Genomic DNA, 7,712 nt, shown 5'->3' on the forward strand with positions numbered 1-7,712 from the left:
CAACAACGCTAGTTGGTGCTCGGAAGTGCTGTCCACACAGAAAAACACACTCGTTCATGTGAAAGTGGGGTTCGGTAACGTCAGCTGATCCCCTGCTGTGTGGAGGGCAAACTGCTGCTGCCTCCAAATTGTAACTACTTCAGATTTAAACATTCTCTGATTTGGCCTCTGTCTCCACTCTGTCTCTAGTATTTCCCCTGACCTCCAACACCGCCAGTTCCTGCTCACAGTTTCCGTCCACGCATTCCACACTTGTTCCGGTGTTCCTGGTGTTCTGTAACGTGAGCTGATCCCCCAATGTGTGTCCGGCACTGTCTCCTGCGCTGTCCACCTTCCCACTGCAAGTGGTGGGAATGTGGACAGAGCAGGAGACATTGGCAGACAAACATCAGGGGATCTGCTGACATTACAGAACACCAGTAACACAGGAACACGTGTGGATTGGGCAGACGGCTACTGTACGCATAAACTGGAGGTGTTGGTAGTCACATGAAATCCTGGAAACAGAGTGGAGACAGATGCCTAATTGGAGCACGTTGACAGTCTGTTGTAGCCTACAAACAATCTAAAACTGCCACCAAGTAGGCCTCGGCCTGCACCCTGGTTCTCCCTGGGCTCCAACAACGCCAGTTGGTGCTCGGCAGTGTCTTTGGCATGGGGACTCCCTGTTGCCCAGCCTGGTTCCAGCACGCCTGCTGTTTCCGGGTAGTGTCAAGGTCACTATGCCACCAATCCGTTGTCCTGTCATCTTGCGGCCGGGTTAGCCGACTCTACGGTGCCTGCAGTTTAGGTGACTCCTATGTGGGCTGCGGGAACTGCCACTGAAGGCTGGATCTGTAGTGCCAATGGGACATGGACCCCCTGTAGGACTGTGGGTTTCGGTAACTGCGGCCGGCTTGCGGCCTGGCTACTTTGCTTTCAATGGGTACCTTCTGCTACCCACCCGGGTTCCAGCACCGTCAGCTGGTTCTCGGCAGTGTCTTTGGCACGGGGACTCCCTGTTGCCCAGCCTGGTTCCAGCACGCCTGCTGTTTCCGGGTAGTGTCAAGGTCACTATGCCACCAATCCGTTGTCCTGTCGTCTTGCGGCCGGGTTAGCCGACTCTACGGTGCCTGCAGTTTAGGTGACTCCTATGTGGGCTGCGGGAACTGCCACTGAAGGCTGGATCTGTAGTGCCAATGGGACATGGACCCCCTGTAGGACTGTAGGTTTCGGTAACTGCGGCCGGCTTGCGGCCTGGCTACTTTGCTTTCAATGGGTACCTTCTGCTACCCACCCGGGTTCCAGCACTGTCTGCTGGTTGTCGCCAGAGCCTTTGGCCTAGGTGCCTCCATCTCGGTATCCGAGGTCCAGCACCGTCAGCTGGTCCTTGGTAGTGCTTTTTAGCACAGGTACCTCCTGCCTAGTAACCGTGGTCCAGCACCGTCAGCTGTTCCTCGGTAGTGCCATTGGCTCTTGTAGCTTTTGCTACCCATCTGGGTTCCAGCACCGTCAGCTGGTTCTCGGCAGTGTCTTTGGCACGGGGACTCCCTGTTGCCCAGCCTGGTTCCAGCACGCCTGCTGTTTCCGGGTAGTGTCAAGGTCATTATGCCACCAATCCGTTGTCCTGTCATCTTGCGGCCGGGTTAGCCGACTCTACGGTGCCTGCAGTTTAGGTGACTCCTATGCGGGCTGCGGGAACTGGCACTGAAGGCTGGATCCGTAGTGCCAATGGGACATGGACCCCCTGTAGGACTGTGGGTTTCGGTAACTGCGGCCGGCTTGCGGCCTGGCTACTTTGCTTTCAATGGGTACCTTCTGCTACCCACCCGGGTTCCAGCACTGTCTGCTGGTTCTCGCCAGAGCCTTTGGCCTAGGTGCCTCCATCTCGGTATCCGAGGTCCAGCACCGTCAGCTGGTCCTTGGTAGTGCTTTTTAGCACAGGTACCTCCTGCCTAGTAACCGTGGTCCAGCACCGTCAGCTGTTCCTCGGTAGTGCCATTGGCTCTTGTAGCTTTTGCTACCCATCTGGGTTCCAGCACCGTCAGCTGGTTCTCGGCAGTGTCTTTGGCATGGGGACTCCCTGTTGCCCAGCTGGGTTCCAGCACGCCTGCTGTTTCCGGGTAGTGTCAAGGTCACTATGCCACCAATCCGTTGTCCTATCGTCTTGCGGCCGGGTTAGCCGACTCTACGGTGCCTGCAGTTTAGGTGACTCCTATGTGGGCTGCGGGAACTGGCACTGAAGGCTGGATCCGTAGTGCCAATGGGACATGGACCCCCTGTAGGACTGTGGGTTTCGGTAACTGCGGCCGGCTTGCGGCCTGGCTACTTTGCTTTCAATGGGTACCTTCTGCTACCCACCCGGGTTCCAGCACTGTCTGCTGGTTCTCGCCAGAGCCTTTGGCCTAGGTGCCTCCATCTCGGTATCCGAGGTCCAGCACCGTCAGCTGGTCCTTGGTAGTGCTTTCTAGCACAGGTACCTCCTGCCTAGTAACCGTGGTCCAGCACCGTCAGTTGGTCCTCGGTAGTGCCATTGGCTCTTGTTCCTTCTGCTACCCATCCGGGTGCCAGCACTGTCTGCTGGTTCTCGCCACAGCCTTTGGCCTAGGTGCCTCCATCTCGGTGTCCGAGGTCCAGCACCGTCAGCTGGTCCTTGGTAGTGCTTTTTAGCACAGGTACCTTCTGCTTAGTAACCGTGGTCCAGCACCGTCAGTTGGTCCTCGGTAGTGCCATTGGCTCTTGTTCCTTCTGCTACCCATCCGGGTGCCAGCACTGTCTGCTGGTTCTCGCCACAGCCTTTGGCCTAGGTGCCTCCATCTCGGTATCCGAGGTCCAGCACCGTCAGCTGGTCCTTGGTAGTGCTTTTTAGCACAGGTACCTTCTGCTTAGTAACCGTGGTCCAGCACCGTCAGTTGGTCCTCGGTAGTGCCATTGGCTCTTGTTCCTTCTGCTACCCATCCGGGTGCCAGCACTGTCTGCTGGTTCTCGCCACAGCCTTTGGCCTAGGTGCCTCCATCTCAGTATCTGAGGTCCAGCACCGTCAGCTGGTCCTTGGTAGTGCTTTTTAGCACAGGTACCTTCTGCTTAGTAACCGTGGTCCAGCACCGTCAGTTGGTCCTCGGTAGTGCCATTGGCTCTTGTTCCTTCTGCTACCCATCCGGGTGCCAGCACTGTCTGCTGGTTCTCGCCAGTTTCTCAGCCTTCTTGTACCTTCTGCTACATTTCCAAGATCAAGCTTTTTGAAATTGTCTTTGGTAATCCTTATTGATCTCCATGACGATGACCCTGATGATGACGACCCTGAAGACCACACCAAAGAAGACCAGAAATATGACCCTAAATAATAAGACCAAGAGGACAAAGAACATGAAGACAACCACCAAGATACAGAACAAAAGACAGAAGAACAAGAAGCAGAAGAAGCAAAAGCAGAAGAACAGAAAGCAGAAGAACATTAAGCATAAGACAAAAAATCAGCATAGAAGAAATGAAAATTATAAGCAGAAGAAGACTAAGCAGTAAATGGGGGTGAGTCCGTTCCTCCTCATGGTGCCCCTGGAAAATGCCTGCTGCTGCAGGCCAAACTGAACGCGAACAAATCCTGTTGTAAATCTTTTGTGACAGGCAGAACGTAAGGTGTAATCTTATAACTTTTATAGATAAGTACTACAGGAATGTCTGTCACCATAAGAAAATGAAGAAAAAGAAGAATAGGAAGAAGATGAAGAAATAGCATATGAAAATTAATAATAGCTGAATAAGAAGAATATGAAGAATGGAAAAAAAAAATTAATGGGAAGAAGATGAAGAAGAAGAAGATGAATAAGGTGAAGAAAAAGTTGATGAAAAAAATGCTACTGCTGCGGATCATGAAGGAGAAAGTGTGGGAGAAGTACAAAAGAAGGTGAAGAGCATGGAAGTTGTGAAACATACATATCTGACTAAATATAAAAAAGGTTAACATAGTCAATATCTTTTTAACTCCGAACGTCTTGAAAAAAAAAATTGTAATTAATGCTATGCCATGTGATTTGAATAAACCACTATGCTTTTAATGTCTCCTCCACCAGTAGCGTTCTGCGGCTGTATGGCGGCTGCTGTGATACCCGTATGCGGGGCAGTGTGGGTGTTAGCGATCCCGTACAGTCTATGCAATTACCATGTGCGACCAGCGGTCTTTTACTGAGCCCTGGGCTCTTGTCTCTGCGGCTGTGTGGCGGCTGCTGTAGTACCCGTATGCGGAGCAGTCTGGGTGTTAGCGGTGCCGTATAGCCTGGGTAATAACCGCTTGCGACCAGCGGCTCCTTAAGTCTTATTCACTATCACAGGCGTCTAGCATCTGTTTTACTGGGCCCTGGACTTGTCTCCTGCGGCTGTATGGTGGCTGCTGTAGTACCCGTATGCGGAGCAGTCTGGGTGATAGTGGTCCCTTACAGCCTGAATTCACTATCGCAGGTGTCTGGCATCTGTTTTACTGGGCCCTGGACTTGTCTCCTGCGGCTGTATGGTGGCTGCTGTAGTACCCGTATGTGGAGCAATTGGGTGTTAGCGGTCCCTTACAGCCTGAATTTACTATCGCAGGTGTCTGGCAATCTGTTTTACTGTTCTGCCTTCAGGCACGCTGACACGTTGTGCACTCCAGCATACAGCATAAACTACAGCTCTGTATTCCAAAATAAGCAGACTGCTCTCTGTAGTCTAACTTGTTTATTGGTAAAGAGTACAGAACATGCGGTAAAACTGTAAGAATACAAATGACATGCATAAATATTAAGCATATGATCACAGCTAACACAAATACAGAAGCATTCAGTGTGATGCAACCTACATAGAAAACACAGGTATCTAATTATATCTCTGATAAACTCTCTGCACACACTGCATTGTAAGAAAGATTAAGCTTACCCCAGATATGCTTTACCTGGATAATGAACTCAAGTTGGAGAGTTAAGATGGAGGACAGTATAACACATGCATCCTATGGTATACACAGAAGTAAAATGGCCCTTCTTTGTCCCAGAATACATTGCTTCCTTCCCACAAACCATTGCTTCAATCCCATGTGCATTGCTTCTGTTAAAGTCACAGAGTGAAAATGTTATCAAAGACACTGCTATAAATTCAGCCACCACTAGATGGTGCTATAACTAGCCCAGCATATAATACAAACATTCTTTGCCCTATTCAGAGGGCAGAACAGGCCCCATATATTACTTCATACAGCATAATGGGCCCCATATATTACTTCATACAGCATAGTGGGCCCCATATATTACTTCATACAGTATAATAGTCACCATATATTACTTCATACAGCATAATGGGCCCCATATATTACTTCATACAGCATAATGGGCACCATATATTACTTCATACAGCATAATGGGCCCCATATATTACTTCATACAGCATAATGGGCCCCATATATTACTTCATACAGCATAATGGGCCCTATATAATTATTCTCCCCATACCCCGCTGCTCTGGTCTCCTCAGTGTATTCTGATCCTCCGCACTGCTTGACACAGGGACATCATTAACTTTACATATATAATTGTCCACTTGGACCGATAGTAATAGTGAGTTGTTTGAACCCTGTTGTCTGGGGCTGGCCCACTTTATGGGGGTGCTCAGGGCATATGATTATACACCAGTAAAAAGTATGAGAGGCTCAATGTGACCAGTGCCACCTAGTTTCCTACCCCTCTTATTCTACTGGTACTGTGGGCACACTCACTGGTACTGAGGAAAAGAAAGAACAGAGAGAGAAAAAAGAAAACAGAGAGAGAAAGAAAGAAAGAACAGAGAGAGAAAGAAAGAGGGGAAAGAAAGAAGAGAGAGAAAGAAAGAGGGGAAGGAAAGAAAGAACAGAGAGAGAGAAAAACAAAAAAAGAAAGATTAGAGAGAGAAAGAAAGAGCAGAGAGAAAGAAAGAAAGATTCTTTAAAGATACTATAGCAGCCCAGCTCCTACTGTAATGCCCACCTGAGCCTCCCGATGCAGGACATATCATGATCCGCTCACATGGCTGGCATCCCTGAGTCCAATGCGATCCCGCTGTCCGTGCTGTTGGAGGGGGACACGTTGATGGATCTGAAGCATTCCCTGATGTGCCTGCATGGTTCTGTCACAATCTCCTCCCGAAATTACCTCATTTCCGGTCAGCTTCTAGCACGTCACTTCCGGTGGAACGTCACGTGCGAATTTTAAAGTGCTCCTCGGGGCTCCGCCATGTACTCCTGTGTCCGTTGGAAAAGTAAGCTCCCGGCTGGGGCAATGGGGCAGACTCTCTCTCAAAATCGGGACTGTCCAGCTGGGAGGTATGAATGCTTCCCACCATACACTTTGTACACGTATGGCTCTACACACCTCATACACACACGGTTCCGCTTTTTATGCCTCATACACACATGGCTCCACTCTGTACACCTCGCACACACGGCTCCACTTAGTACACACATGGCTCTACTCCGTAAACCTTGTTCACATGCGGCTCTGCTCCATAACCTTTTACACACGTGGCCACGTTCTGTATACATTGTACACACATGGCTCCACTCTGTAAACCTTGTACACATGCGGCTTTGCGCAATACACCTCGTACACATGCGGCTCCGCTCTGTACACACACGGCTCTGCTCCGTACACTTCGTACACAGGGCTTTGTTTTGTACGCCCCATACACACGCGGCTCCGCTCCGTACACCCCGTACACTAGTGGCTCCGCTCTGTACACCTCGTACACACACGGCTCTGCTCCGTACACCTCATACACACGCAGCTTGTACACATCTCTGCTCCATACACCTCGCACACGTGCAGCTCCGCTCCATACACCTCACACACACATGGCTCTGCTCCGTACACCTCGCACACGCGTGGCTCAGTACACCTTGTACACACATGGATCTGCTCCGTACACCTCGCACACACGCAGCACCGCTTCATACACCCTGTACACACACGGCTCCGCACATCTTGCATACACATGGCTCTGCTCCGTACACCTCACACACAAGCGGCTCCGCTCTGTACACCTTGTACACACATGGCTCTGCTCTGTACACCTCGCACACGCTCGGCTCCGCTCCGTACACCCTGTACACATGCGGCTCTGCTCCGTACACCTTGTACACACATGGCTCTGCTCCGTACACCTCGCACACGCCCGGCTCTACTCCGTACATCTTGTACACACATGGCTCTGCTCCGTACACCTTGCACACGTGCTGCTCTGCTCCATACAACTCGCACACGTGCGGCACCGCACCGTACACCTTGAACACACATGGCTCTGCTCCGTACATATTGCACACACGCGGCTCCGCTCCATACACCCTGTACACGCGTGGCTCCACTCCATACACATTGTACACACATGGCTCTGCTTCGTACACCTCGCACACGTGCGACTCTGCTCCGTACACCTCGTACACGCGCGGCTCCGCTCCGTACATCTTGTACGCACATCCTCTGCTCCGTACACCTCGCACAGGCGGCTCCCCTCAGTACACCCTGTACACGCACAACTCCGCTCCGTACACCTTGTACACACATGGCTCCACTCCGTACACCTCACACACAAATATAAGAAAAGAAACACGAAATAAGGAGAAACAGCGAGATTTACATTATATTAGGATAATGCTATGAATAAAAATAGTATATCGCCGGAGAATGATGGACTGTTTAAAGGACAGTCGTGTTACAAACACCAAATTTACACAAAGAAAG

This window comes from Dendrobates tinctorius, unplaced genomic scaffold (assembly GCF_039654945.1).
Source record: "Dendrobates tinctorius isolate UK_male_01 unplaced genomic scaffold, ASM3965494v1 ptg000223l, whole genome shotgun sequence".
Lineage (NCBI taxonomy): Eukaryota > Metazoa > Chordata > Amphibia > Anura > Dendrobatidae > Dendrobates > Dendrobates tinctorius.